The following is a 15736-nucleotide window of genomic DNA, read 5'->3' on the forward strand; positions in this document are numbered from 1 at the left end:
AATTTAAACAAACTAAAAAAATTATGATGGAACGATGCTTTCTACAAGACTGTTCATGGAAAATTAGGTTTCACACTTTTTTTTCTGCTATTATTCCCAAAACAACTCAATATATATTGACAATGGTAACCTGAGCAAACTGATTTCAAAAGTTGCAACGATAAATATGGCAAGGTTGTTTGAATAAGAATATTAAAATTTTTTTGTTTTTGTTTGAGAAATGAAAGCAAACACCGATTCTCTAACTACTTGTAGATTTTAGAATTCTGTAAATATATATATATATATATATGTAGATCGCACCAATATTAAAATAAAGAGTAACTGAATATTTGACAAATTCTCGAAAAGTGAGAAAGTTCAGAAATTATAACGACGAGGTGCCGCTACTAAGTTAAAAGGTCATAAAATGAACAATCAGCACCGACAACAAAAGCACCGTATTCATCGCACCAATTGGAAAATTCTAGAAGAATGCATAGCGATGGCAACAATGGGTGCATTGAGTGCCATTCGCATTTGTTGTTACTAAGACCTATTGTTGTTGTTACTATAGCCGGGTCAACTTGATGCAGTTGACAAATAAATAAATATTGTAATAGATGAAAGCCAACTGGAGTATTTTTGCTCGATAAAGGGCGTGCGACGTGCGGGCTTTGTCAAAGAAACTGCATCTACTTATCTTTTCGAACGGTCGCTTTTCCACACACAAATTGATTTAAATTTGTTATTTAAATTATCTTCTTTGTATGCTAGTTTTTTTAGACATATGTTTTGTAGTTTGTAGTGGGTCTGAGGCAGCCACGCGTCGCGTGGATATTTAAAGCATTGACTTTACGCCAATAAAATACAGTTGATCCCATTTTGTCTCGCAGCTCGGAAAGTAACGGCCGAAGCCATAAAGTTCCTCACAACAAACGCTTAACTTTTCCATTATCTATGCACATCACCGTGTGTAAAACGCTCGGACAGACAAAGTGTCGGCATAAAAAATAAGAAAGCGCACAGAAAGAAGCGTTCATGGCTACATCTCGTCGCTTCGCTGGCATTAATTGAACTTCTGTGTTATGTCAGAAGCCGTCAATTGATCCACATATCTGTGCTTACCGAATCAAACTCAGCGCTGTTGAAGAGCTGGCTGTTCGGGCGTCTTGTTGTCAACGTTTTCATTTTGTCTTGTAAAGTTTTTTTCACCATCTCCAAGCGTGGCGAATGGGTGCAACATGGGCGTCGATGGTATCTGCGAGATGCCGCAAGTGTGAATTTGTCGATAAAGGCGACGACTTGGTTAATACAGTCATGGCGACGGCGCAGACGCCAGCTACATATATAAATAAACAACCGAACTCGAAACAGTTGACGTAAGCCTTGTGTTCTTCCGAATTTCATTGGCAGCGACTTTCTTAGCCAGCTATTTGTTTGATTTACAAAATTGATATTTTCTGTTGTTATAACTTAAACACTCATAGTGACTGCAGGAAAGTGGTGTTGTCAGTCTCCAAATTCTTTGGAATGGCCTTGTTGCCACTTTCATGTACAACTTTTCACCGAACCACCAGATTGCATGTTGCGAGCAGTTTTTTGCTCTCAACAAATATGAACATTACAGCATTTTGTAATCTTTGGCGTCTCGCCGCGAGCTTCCGCCTGCTGCTCTACATGGAGAATATCGGTTGTGACTTTTTAGCGCTTAGCACTTTCTTATGTCACTATATTCATGAGTAATTTTGCAAATACACAGACACACTTTTGCCATACGCACTCCACAGAGAGTCAATACAGACCCTGCGGGAAATTTTTATTTACTGAAGCAGCAGTGCAGGCTGGCAACGCAAGCAAAACTGAAACAAACGGTGTTAATAGTACAGTTGTTAAGAAGCTCTTTGTGTTTTAAAATTAAATGTATGTGGAACTGAAATTATTTCTACTTTTGACGGACAACTCGAGAATCACACTTTCATGATTTGACAATGTGTTACTCTTATGGGTCTTGCCTCTGCTTTTCCATCTCGGTACATGCTTACGCGAAGGTATGGAAGCGCAAGTACTTAGGTGTGGATCTATCTAGTTTCCTTCCTTTTGCATTTTTATCTTCAAGTTTTATCCTTTTTTGATTATAATACGTAAATAATTCCCATTTCAGCTCTCTTCTTTGCTGTCACTCGAAAGACTATACACTCGCCCCTCTCCAGTGTGTGTCATGCCTTGGTGGCGTGTTTATGTAGCGTCTTGAGCAGATTATAATCTCTCCAACGCAATGTGGAACGCCGGTTGACTGCTACTTCCACAGCGTCCTTTTTCGTTTCACTCTGTTTGTTGCTATCTTTTATTTTCGGAAAGCTCATAACTGTAGTGTGTACATGTGTGTTAAATCTTTAGCTGATGATACAGCAGTGCACAAGCGGGGTAGAATTTTAAAAGCTCATAATATGATTTATGCGTCTCTTTATAACCCGTACATGCCACGTTTCTTATTTTGTCGTGTCTTAAGTACTTGTCAAATGGAAAGAATGAGTGATAAAAGTCTTTTTCGAGGCAAACGTAAATGAAAGGGATAACAAAAGTTGAAAGATGCGAACGAGAACAGCATCTTGCGAAGGAGGATGTTTCAGTGTATCCAAATAACATAAGTACAAAACTTAAGCCCATGACTCCATAAGAATTCTACAAACTCCAGAGCACTATGAAAAATGTATATTTAAAAGAGTTTCTAACTGACCATTTAGGCTGAATATCTCCTAGGCTTTAATAATCCATCTTGTGATGAAAGTAATTTGCATATTTTCTCCGAATGTCTAAAATGAGACGCGTTTGTTTAACTTCAAACATACACGCTGAGCGAATTCCAATATTTCACTTTCCATGGGAGATTTCACGCACTCAAACCAGCTTCCCCGCTCGCGTCAGAAGAAGTGGAGCGGAACTTTACACAAAATCGAATCGAAGGTAGCTGAGTTGCGAGTTCTTCAACGAGTAACGAATCAGACACTTCAAATAGACACGCAATGGCAAAAACAACAGCCTCAATCGTAGTAATAAACGCTACACAGCACGAAAATACGAGCAAACGCTGCTGAAAGCACTAAACTAGTATCAATTTGGGAATTCAGTTCTTCAATTGAAGCCAATTTAACTAATCATTTGCTAGTTCGATACCATAAGTTGAAGCGAGGAGCCAGTAGGGGACAGGAAGCTTTAAATTCAAATGCGACCAGAAATGTGAGCAGAAACTGAAACACAACTTGAGCTGCACCGGTATCCAAGTAAGTCGACACGGAGCAAAAAACGACAGTCAAAAGTCAACACATCAAGTAAGGTACGGAGCAAGAACAAAGGGCAAAAGGAATACATGAGTCAGGGAATTAGTGCTGAAGCGGCTGCGGATGAGTAGTAGTATGAAATACTCAACACAACATCGCTTGCAGTTGTAAGACGAGGTAGATTGGAAAGGCGAGAGAGGGAATGCTTTAGGAAGAAGCGGCTTTGGAGAAGCTGCAAAGTAGTAAAGACTGTCGTTGGTGGAAGAATGCGTTGTGAGCTGAAGTATCTCAGCAATGCTGAAGTGAAGTTAAGGCAAGAATATATGGGTGTAAAAGTTGCCGATGAACGATGATGGGGTAGTATCTGGATATGATGAGTGTGCGTGAAAAAGTGTTGGACTATGAGTAAAGGCAATAATAGTGATGATGGTTCCATGTGCAACACAAACAATGGGCAATAGGGAGAGCAGTGATGAGTGAACAACCAAAATAGTGGTGTAGCAGAAGGGGGGAATGCATTGAAGCAGCTTTATTGCACTCCATATGCGGCATGTTGCATCACGCATACATATGTTTCCAGAAGTGGCGGCAACGGCGGCGCAAAATGACAGCGAGCTGATTCTTCCGCGGCTTTGTGTTTACTTAAATGCAATTTTTGCTATTTATATCTTTCACTTTTACAGTTGATTAAAAGTACCACTGCAGTTAGTTACATAAACACTTACAGGGTGCTGTACCAAAGAACGCACACCACTCATTCACCTACTGGTAAGATGTGGGTAAGGCGGTCGCATTCATTCAGGCTGTGCTTTCGCCGCCGCTTGCTTTTGGTTTCGTCGAAACAAAAGTTAAATGTGACATGGAAGATACTACGATATGCACGAAAAGCATCAGTCACAGTTGCAAAAGTCGCAGCAGCAGCAGCTCGCGTGCTACGAGCTCAACGTGTCGCACAGCAGCTTGCTTGCTACTCAATTAAAATTTCAGCGCTTCTCTGGAGACACATGCAGTTCAAGCAAGAAATCCAATCCGATTGCTCGGGGCAGCCAACACTTAAGCGAGTGTCACAACAGACCGGCGGGACGGGGTGGACCGCTCTGGCAACCTACCGGCAGGAAGTGCCTATCTTCGTTGACTATGCGGGCTCGACGGCGGCACAGTGGATTTGTTTGCTTTCATTCGTGCACCGAGCACACACATTTACTCATTCATTCATTCATTCATCGGCTGTTCCGTTTGCTCCTTTGCTCATCCATTCGCGCCAAAGTATCTTTCATGTGCATTTCGCAATTGACTTTTAGACACTTCTGAAGTTACCGCCACCGCTTATCCGCGCTCCCACTGCCAGGTTTTTGCGGAAAATTTACGATTGCTCTGCCGTGTCTACTTCACGCTGGATTTGCGTACAACGCGAACTTGCCTCTTCTCTCTAGCAAATAGTGGACCTGCTATTACGCTTACTTTCATGATGTACGCTCATGTGTGTGCGCACCGTACCGCGGCCCGGGCCACACGCTAATTAAATATCTATGAATGACGGCTGGCGTTCATTCGCTTCGGATACCCAATTTCTCGGGGCTGTTGCCAGCGCTGCTAGTCCATCTGTGTGCATGCTACCATTGAAACCATACATACAGGGATATATGTGTGAATGTTGGTGAGTTCATGGATATTTTCGTATTTGCTTATTTACCCGCCTGTGGTTAGCTGAGTATATTTGGTTGTTAATTTGGAAATTTAAGTGACTTCAGGAAATCGTTCATCTTATAAATAAATAACTTTTATATAAATATATGCTTGCCACTTTGACGTGAAGAAGGAATATTCATATGGACTAGAACAATCAATGGATCATGGAATTTTGTACGATAATAATTGAGAGAATAACTTTAATGGAGCAAAAACTAATTAGAAGTCCTAAATTTGAAACCCCTTGAAAGCAAGGGTACTTGCATGTTGCTCGTGATCTAATCGCAACGCACTGTTCGCAAAGCTTCTTACAAATCGAACTCCGAGTTGCAGAAAATAACACGAACAGCAACTCGGGCAGCTGGGGACTGATCAGCGATTTGTGCGTTTCCCAATGGCCAATTGCTGCGAAGAAGGTAATTTCTCTTTCTGATTCGCAACAAAATATACACCGCGAATGCCGATGGCTAAATGAAAACTCGAAAGCAGGTACACCGAACGCGGCGATCACAGAATAACGCGGATGAACCGAGATAAACATGCAGGCGCTTAAAAGCAGAACGCGGCTAGGCGCGTAGCCAAAGACGCCGAGCAAGAACTTTTGCTATTTTTATTTAATTTTGCCATTTTCTCGGTCGTAAATTGTCCCATTGGGAGTTCCGTCGCGCATTTATTGCAAGAATAAATTGGGCTGGGCGTGCTGGCGTGCCGGCTGGCACAACAGTAAGCTGTAGGCAGACCAATGGCTTCCTTTGCTTTCTGCTCGCCTTCGCCCGCCGAGTGCGACAAGTTGGTGCGCTGCCGTCCGCGCCCCTTGGGGTGTTGTTCTCACAGACATAATCTCTGAATGAAATGATTTAAATTTAGTTTTACATTCTAATGACATTCGGATGCCGATTGGGATGGTTTGCTTACGCAAATGCATGTGTACGGGTGAGTGTGCGTTTGAGTATCTTTCGTAGTCTTCATCCATTTGCTTGAAGACTATTTTTTAATTTGGGGAATTTATTACAAATAATTTGTCAATGTTGTAGTCGTGCTGCGCACTTGTGTATTTGCCCATGTTGTTGCTGTAATGCGTGAAGTATGCAATAACAATGTCTTGGTTGTTGCTCTCGTTGTTTTTGATTCTAAAGCGATTTCGGCACATTTGTCTGTGAGGCATTACTAATTGGTGATTATGAGCGGAAATTCCAGTTCGGCAGCAGCAGCCACATTCATTATGCTCACATTTCACAACGAATGATTGCTTTTACCATTTTCTACATTCATCGGACACGCTCGGCATCCAATATCGGCGTTGTTGATTTATTTATTACGCGACAGAACTTTTCTTGCGTGCGGACATAGACGCGCATGTGGGTGGCGTTGTGCAAGTGGTTCTATCTCCCCATGACAGTCGTCCACTGTCGAATTGTTGGCAGTTGCACAACACGCCTGTAAAATTTCCAGATGGGTCATTATTTAGTTCAACTGATTAATATGGTCAGCTTCAGAAGATGCTTCTATTGATTTCTGTGTAACTTTCTGTTTCGACTGAGAAAACCTTAAATTGCTCATTTCCCTCTATGTTTTCGATAATTTTATCGTCCGTTTTCCTTTACTCTTCTCAACCGAAATCTATTTGGAATAGTTTTCGATTAAAACTTTCTCTGGCAGCCGTTTGGTTGTAAAACTTTCTCCATCACGGTAGAAGTCGACAAATACAAACACCCGAGTGCTTGTCTTTGTTGTTTCTCACTCGTTCCTCTAATCTATGCCTGCAACCACCGACCCTTGCTTTAAGTTCATCCAACTTTCAGCAACGTCAGAATACCCAAAGGTCTGCGGCGTTGTCTGTCCCTTAAATGCCACATCTTGCGGCTCCATCAACGGCGTCGCCAACTGCAGACTAGCTTAAGCCGAGCACTCGGAGACAGCGACAACAAAACTGTGACGGGATAGTCGAAAACAAGGGTGTCGAAATGCAAAAAAGTGAAAAATCGAAACCAAAACTGAAAATGAAGCAAAAAATGTGCGACAACAACCTATAGAATGCAATTTCCGCATAGACGTACACATTTCCTGAGCAGAAAACAAAATATAAATGGGGATAAAAGCGAATAATGCATATAGTGAGCGCCTTCCTAAAGCGTTGAATGCTAGCAATAACAAGGAATACGCGTCAACAAAAATAAAAAATAGAATTCAATTTCCAAACTAAATTCAACTGAATTGTACGTATATGTGTGTGTGGGTAAAAATGCGAAAATTGTGTTAGGCAAACGCATTAAACTTTCATTTTTCTGTCATAGCAAGGATGATGGAATGAAGTGAGTGTGTTCGTGTGCGGCGAGAGCGACTAGTGCGGACTCGCGGCAGAGTGAAACGAAAGCATACGCGCTCTTGCACAGGCCACGCACTCAACGTGCTCAAGCTGCTGAGCCAACGGACAGGACGGGGAAGGGGTCGAAGAACGCATTCGAAATCAAAGCGAAAGTTAAAAGCACAAAATGTTGGCTTTCTTTCGGTTCATTCGTTTTGCTAGACTTTTTGCATTCCATGACTTTTGCGTTGCATATCTCTGGGCGCACCAAGCACTTCGAGGCAGGCGCTGAAAACTTTTGCTATGAATTTGTGAATTTGCTCAGTGAGCTCAGCGCAAAAAATGCACATAGCAATCAAAAAGTGACGCCACACAATTGAAAAGTTTTCACCAAAACGAAAAGTAATAAAAATTTCAAAATGCAATAAACCGGAAAATAAAAAGCCTCCCCAACAATAACAACAACTGCGGCGGCCAATATGCGCTTGTTTCTCGCGAATATCTATGCCAAATTATATATTATATGAGTAAATGCATAATAATGCATATTGGAAGCAACTCGGAGCCAATGGACGGAGGCCAACTTATTCTGTGTGCGCCAAAAAGCGAGCATCAACTTCGCTCTTGGAACAAATTGATGAAGGCGCAAATGTAGTGAAATTCGGGTTATTATTATCATTATTATATATGAAAAATGGCACGTACATGCGCCAGATGTTTGTATTGGTGCTCTTCTAAACTACCATAAGCAATGACTAAAGAGGGCAGCGCCACAAACTGTGGCAAATTGTTTGGTCAAATTTATTTCGAGCGCATCTCAACTTAGTTTTTGGCCAACACTAACGAATGCAATTGAGGTCAATAGGATGGAACAGCCCTGACGTCAACGACTGCCACCTCTATTACACTCCAACGGCAACCTCTGGCGCTTGCAGCCGCAATTAAGCTCATATAAGTTTTATATATGTGTGTACTAACATGTTCCTGTTACGGATGTACATATGTCGTACTGCCTCTTACCCCGCGCTGTAGACAGCGCAAGCTTTTAGAGAAAATTTGACAATTGCGTGCACAAATCGATGAAGCAGAGGCATGCCTCATTATCTAGCGCACAGCGAGCCTCTAAGTGTCAAAGGGCCATGTGGACGGGAAATCATTAGACTGAAATCACTGGCTGTGGTGGAACGAACGGAAAGTCATGAAAAAGCATCACTAGTGGCACTTAAACAAAATAAAAACAATAGCAATGATAACAATTCCACAAATTAGCAGTCTCCCCACAAAAACTTCAACCCAAAATAAAGACACTTACAACAACCAAAAAGAAAATTACAAACATTAAGCCAGTGACGCAAATTCTTTGTTTGCCGGGTAATTGTAAACTTGCTGGCGTGTCAGAGTACAATTTGTTTCGAGCAACGAAAAACCATATGAACAGACAAAACACCCATGTGTCTTGCATGAGTGTCTGCTAGCCACCACATTACTCGACAGCATTTGTCGAAATCACCTATCATAGCAAACGAATCGCCGCGAAACAGAAAACCTTTTGGACAAACCGCATTCGGAATACATGCTTCGGTAGTGCGAAAAGATAAAAAGACAAGGAGAGAAAGCAATGAAGAAAACACCTTTAATACTAAACTATTCAAAGTACTTTGATTTCCTTTCAAAAAAGTAGCCGTTACCCCTGCTGTTCTTGTTGTGGTTATTGTTGTAGAAGAGCAGATGTGTGGCGAACGCGGCAAGGATTACGCACTGCAAACGTACACACGAATACATATGCATGTTAGGGTTGTAGGAAAATATTGTATTTGCCGAGTTGCATTATTGGATTTGGCTGAATAAAAGCGCTGTGTGTGCAGTGTTTGCAGCCGCGTCAAGGCAATTGCACCTAATTTCTATGGACGTACAATTTGAACAGATTGGCGTTGTTTAACGTCGGCTGTGTCCCAAAGTTTGTCCATGATATACAAGTACATACGTGCCTCCATGTGTGTATTTGAGTTTACTTGTGCAACTGTGCGTGCCACATTTGTATAGTCGACGCGTATGCTTTTCACATTTCGTCTGAATCGTGAACTTTATGGCCACTCATCACGTGTTTCATTTGGCACCGCTTGCAGCAACATTTGTGTGCAAACAATTTGTGCACACACCATCGCATCATATGCAATTTTATTTTATATTCATAATTTTTAGAGCAAAATTTAAAATCTGCATAGTAAATAATCGTGAAATCCTAAAAAAACGAGCATAACCGCAGAGTGCGTATGAATTATGTGGCACTGTTGCAAGCCACACAGATATACAGCTACACCCTTAGTGGCGCCTGCCCTTCCCATCGGCGCAGCGCAAATAATTTTTATTTTATTTCCCTTCTGTGTTCTGTATTTTTATTTTTTGGTCGTTTTCCTTTGACATATTTTACGCTTTTTACACCACTTTATGAATCTGCTGCCAAGTTGCGGTCCCAACTACAGTCGCTATTGTTGTCGTCGTTGTTTGTCCCGGTTTTTAGTGGAACCATCATACACAGTTAGAAATTTCAGTTTAAGAGAGAGAATTTCAATTAGAATCGAGCTGAACTAGACTCGTTTTGTCTAGAATTCACACTTGAAAATTTTCACTTGATAAAATATACGTACACACAAAAACTTAATTTATTCGGTAGAATAAATAACATGAATTTCAAAAAGTTAATCAATTTCAATTGTCAAAAAAGTAGTTTATTCTGGTCTTAGGTGGTAGCTGCAAGTTGCTTAACAAAATAGTTTCTTTCACCTGTCCTTCTTATTTCCGAGAAGTATTCGCCAAATGTTTTGGAGTATTTATTAAGGGAATTTTATTTATAATACTATACGTGCATATCTTTGTCTCGAGACTAAGCACCCAAAACATTATCACAATCCAAGAATGGTTCACAAGAAAACAAGCAGACATAGTTTCTCGTTATCGAACAGGCCTAACTTCTTTCACACTATCGAATGATAGGGTAGGACGAAAATTTAAGAATTTCATTACTTTCCAAACATTTTTCAATTCTTCTGAGTCTCCCATGAACAAGCCATTAAGTCATTCTGAACGATAATAGTTCAAAATTAAGTGGCCATTTCCTAAACTTCTCTATCCCGAAACTTAGGCTCCTATTTTTGACAGTGTAAATAGCACGAGCTTGTCGTAGATATTTGTTGTAGCTGCCTTTTGACTTTGCTTCCTTCTCTGGTGGCGGGTTGTTTTCGCATTTTTTGTTTCAGCAAGAAAAACAAAGTGATTTTTTATCGTCTTTGGAAAATATTTCACTTTTTATTACCCAATTTACTGGTATCATCGTACAACACAGCAGCGCAACCATGCAACACCAAAAGGCAGTGAAGCAACTAAAATTAAATCAAAAGGAAGGTTACTGCAACGGCAAAGGGCAGAGAAAGTGGAAAATGAATTGTGAAACAAAAATTCAGGACTTTAACGCTAAAAATTATTTATGTGATTTTCCAAGTCCGCACCAACGCAGCTCTCTCTTTTCTTCGGCCATCGCATATGCCGTCCTGGCTCGGTCTGGGTCAGTACGACAAACTAAGTATCAAAATATGGCACGAACTGCCCTTGCATGCTGTTGTGTTGCACCGCTTTTGACCACTTTGCAACTTAACTTGCTGCAACTGCAGTCAACTAAAATGTTACCCGTCATACCTTTCGCAAATGACCACGAAGTATCCAGTAATATTGTCTAATTGTCTAGTTCGATACTTGCAGCTTCTTGTTCTCAAATTTAACTCTTTATTTCTCACTTTCATTTTGACCCAATTAATCCACACACTTCAGTTGCATTGCTGTCCGTCAAGAGCTTTGTTGGCACGATTCATCTATTTTATGACGAAGCGCGCGGCTTTAAAAAAAATCACAGCACATCAGAGATGTTGTTTTCGTTGCGAAGGCGATTCGCGTAAAAAGAGAAGATTTACAGTTCGTCTGAGAGGCTTTGGCCAAGGTGAAGAAGCAGTAGCTTCGCATGCAGCCGTGACTTTCGGTTTCTTTCACATTCTATTGAGTTTATTTTCGTATATTATATTTTACATTTCCCCGTTCTACGTCTTGCCGGCTTGCCAGTGCTGTACGCGTTTCGCCTTGGCGTTTAACAAATGCGCTAGATTTGAATAAATTAATGAAGTGCCTCTTAAGCGCTTCATAATTTCAGCCGTTTATCCGGCCATCTTTCATAGGCATACATATATAGAAATTTATTTTGTTTTAATCATCTTCCGATGCGTTGCGGCGTGTTTTCAATTGCTGCGGTTTCTTACATGGAAGTAATATTTATGCTTTGTGGCAGGAAGTGTTTCGCATACTCGTTGCCACCGTAGTTCACCCCCCTTGTAATGCTGTTGCTTGCGTCCTCACTTCACTTATTCGAGTGATTTAAGAAGTGTTTGCTGCCGTTACGCTTGGTTAGTAGATACAAATCAGCGCTTCCATACTGACTTGGCACTTTCACTTGGCCGTGTCTATGTTTTCGTTCCCGAACTGTATTTTGCTGTGTTTTTAGTTCTTTTTTTTGTTTTTGTACTGCTTTGTTTTCGACTTCAACTGTTTTTGGGGGTCTTGAATTTGTAAGATGAAGTAATTTTAGGGAGATTTATGGCATTTATCGTCAGTGGGGCATTCTAATTGCGCGCAGCCCTAGCAGCCAAGGTTTTCCACGCCATCTATTCATTTTCTGGTTTATGCACTTTATTTAAATTTTATCTGGAAGAAAATTTGTGCCAAAGAATTTTCGGTGTTACTAAATACTTTTCTTTCTAATCCGGGTAAAGAGTCGATTATCAGTAATATTTACTTTCGTCGTGAAAAGCAATCATTAAGCTTTAAATTGGGCTGAATTCACTGAAAACCCCAGCGTCGCGGAAGGCAACAACAGGCATTAACCTGAAATGCAACTGCACCACAACAAAAATTGGACACAATATAAGCAACAAACCGCTTTCGCTCACGAGTGTGGCAGGATGCAAAACAAGTAGAGAGCAAAACAAGAACAAAGCCATATAACAGAACACTTCAGAAGTCAAGTGGTCATGTGGTGGCATAAACAATTGGCAGTGGAACAACGAAGATGCTGCGTGGCAACAACCGCAAGATTTTATAAAGGGGCCGGTGGTGGTAAGCGTGGAACTGGGGCAAACTGTGAGACGTTAAGTTTCGTAAAGTGTGTTGAAAAAAAGCTGTCAGAATTATTGTTGCACCTTCACAGCGTTAAAGTCCTTCTTGTGGCAGCCACAATTTGGAAATATTGTGCAGACTAAAGTGGCAAATTAAATACAAGTGGCAGTAAAGAAGATGATGACGTTGATGTCGACGAACGCTGCCGGCAACTTGAACAGAATGAAGCTGCACTTTATTTTCTTTTTTTCTATGTTTTTAAGTCTGACACGGTATCGTTGAGGTGCAACATACAAATACTGCAAAAGAAAAAATCAGCGGCATAACATTCTTACTTGAAAACGTAGTGATTCTTGTTGGAACCTGAAGAGACGAGGATGTGATTTGAACACGTATTTTCACAAAATGTGCGCAATACTTTCGCAACTCTGCTTCGTATTTCGATTAGAAACACACTTATGTTTCAGTCCATTCAACAATGACACATCACATGGTCTACCGAAGGTGTTGCCACATCAACTTCAAGTAAGCCCGACCCAAAATGCAGCAGCCTTTTCTTTTCTCCTTCACACCTTTGCACTTATTATAGCACTTGCCCCGCTGCTACATTTTTATCTACTTCATATGCGCAGCTCGGCCATCTTACTCAACATATGTCCATCCACATTCCTGGGTGTATATTTGTGTGTGTTGTGCAACATTTTCATCATATTCTGCACCATCATAAATCACCTCGAGTATTTTTAGTTGCTGTCGAGATAGACAGCGTCTTTTCGCCAACATCTTCTTTCCCTGAAAATAGTGCTTATGTGACCCGTGTTCATTTCAACCCTCTCCCACTTCTCACATGTCGCTCGTTTCGCTGCATACTTTCCATTACTTCATTCATCCAGCTATTCAGGTAGCTTCCTCCCATCTGTTGCAGAATTCACACGGTCATCCAGACAAACTAACTCACCGACTGCCACAAATGACGCGTCGTCGGTTAAGGTTCTCCGTCGGTGCTTCCATTTAGCGTTGGCTGTCGCTTCATTTTTCTTGTGTGTATGTTGGACTGCAAGAGTCTACGTCCGCCTGTGACGTCCTTCCGTCATTGTTACTAATTTGCGCTTAAGTTGTTGTTTGTTTCGTTTATTATTAATGGTTTGAATTTTATCCTGTCATGTCTCCATGTTTTGCTCCCCATGGTTTGTTGCAAGTTTTTGTTTATAGTTTTGCATAAAACTGTTTTCGTGCCACAAATGTAATCAACACAAGTGTTTTTTTTTCACATTTTATTGCTGTTTTTCGCGTTCTTTTGCAAACACATACGTTTGCTTGAAATGTTATTGTATTTTGTTGCCTCGTCTTCGTACTACAACATCAGGTACTATTTGTACGTATATAACTACCTACGACACGATCAAAGAAACTCAGGTAACAGCTGCGATCACTTTGAATGTCTTAAAAACACAAGAGGATGCTCTTCTCAGGCGAGAGATACTTAGAGCACCTTTTTTTTGAAAGGAAATTTCAGTTTAAGAGCGAGTGGAAAGCAAAAGAAATAAAATAAAATAAATGTGTACGAAATTTCTACAAGATTTCTGTAAGCCATTGGAGTTATCTCCATCCACTCTCTCTTTTGCCCACTCTTCCATTTCTATTTTTGTGTCAGATACTTTAAAACAAGGTACAAGTTTATCCCATCTCTATCCGGTTATTACGTACGCACGCATGTACCCACGCACCAAGTAGTTATTTCGGCTGCCGACGGCTAAATCTTTATACGTATGTAGCGAATTGAATAATAGCAACCACCGTTAAAAATAAATAATTTAGTGGAAAAAAATTACAATTCGACATCCCAGTAATTTTTATCGTAACAAAATAACGAAAATAGCAACAAGACTAGGTACTTTATCAAAAGTTTCAATCTATGTACGAGAATCCTCGGGCTGGTTTCCTCAAAAAGTCTAATACTAATACCTAAATAAAACTTAAGAAAATTTGTGAAATAAAATGTGTATTCAAATTATACGATTTTTGCAAGAAAAGGCAAACCAATCTTTGTTTATTTTCAGTTAAAAAAGCATCAATGAAAGAAAGAAATTTGGTCTCTCAAATATTTTCATATCCGTCGAATTATGATTATTTGTAGAACATCCAAATCGCAATATCCGCCATTTGAAACTCCAACTTCCATTATATTTTCACAAATATAAACTATTTTAATAAGCGCGTTCCTACAAGTATGTTGCACAATCAAACTAAGTTCCATTTTACCAATTAAATTATGTACCAGAGTAACACTGTTGAATGTCAAAAATACTTCAGTCCATAAGTAGATTTATTTCTGACTTAGCTTAACCAAGGTGACGCAAATTAATAAGTCCGGAAAAGTATTACAATTAAAACAATTCGAAGAATCAATGATGGAAAAGTCGGCTGTCAAAAATTTTATTTTATTTATTTATTTGCAAAACTGTAATATTGTTGTTGCAGAGGAAAAAATCTCGTCTCCAAAATTTTAAGGATGAAATCTGAGAGAACTTATTACAAAATTTTGTTTGGAAATGAATGTTATCTAATTAAAGGATTACTTCCAATGCCTTACTTTTAAGCGCTTACAAAAAGAGATTACCTATTTAGATTGGATTATAGTGTTTTAAAAACAAACCTTGTTTCTCTCCACTCATCTTATTGGTTTTTAAAGTTAACTGTACATTTCTTACTGAATTAAACTGAAGCGGTATTTCTTAAATTCAAATTAGCCATAAACGAAATAGAAAAGATTGTGATGAATTCTTTATAATTCCAGCGGCAAGTCAGAGAGTAAATGTACGGCTACTCGATAAACGCTCGCTTTCGCAACAGAGCTTCCTCCATTGCATAAATGCGTTCGGGGAAATCGCTTATCGAATGTAATTCGCCGCCCCAAGCAGTTTCGAACAATAATTTTGTAAAATAAATTTTCATTAAAAACAACAACACAATCATGGGCGAGGGCAGGAGGGTGGCGATGTAGCTGTTCGGCTGTCTTGCAAAATGAGCTCATGTCGAATTTTTGCTTCAGCACCCTCCATCGAACGCCATGACAACCAGATCGTGCGTGGGCATATCCTATTGTCGCGTGTTTTCCATAATGATAACTGTGCTACGTCGAGAATTATATATTATATAGTGCTGTAAGCAGCGCTGGCGGCGGGACAAGCATTCAGCGTACAAAATTCGAGGATAATAAAAGGATATAATTGGAGTTGCAAGTATAGTGTGTTTATTTTAGTTGTTGCGTGGTTGTGTTTCTTGTGTAGAGTTTTTTGTATTGCAACTGGGGCACTTTTTCAAC

The 15736-nt window shown here is 40.2% G+C and overlaps 1 protein-coding gene across 4 annotated transcripts in view; it reads right to left on the reverse strand.

Annotated features, from left to right (window-relative positions):
- Positions 1–15736, reverse strand: part of Ten-a (tenascin accessory) — a 219474-nt gene that overhangs the window by 149333 nt on the left and 54405 nt on the right. The window lies entirely within an intron of this gene.

This window comes from Bactrocera oleae, chromosome 5 (assembly GCF_042242935.1).
Source record: "Bactrocera oleae isolate idBacOlea1 chromosome 5, idBacOlea1, whole genome shotgun sequence".
Classification (NCBI taxonomy): Eukaryota; Metazoa; Arthropoda; class Insecta; order Diptera; family Tephritidae; genus Bactrocera; species Bactrocera oleae.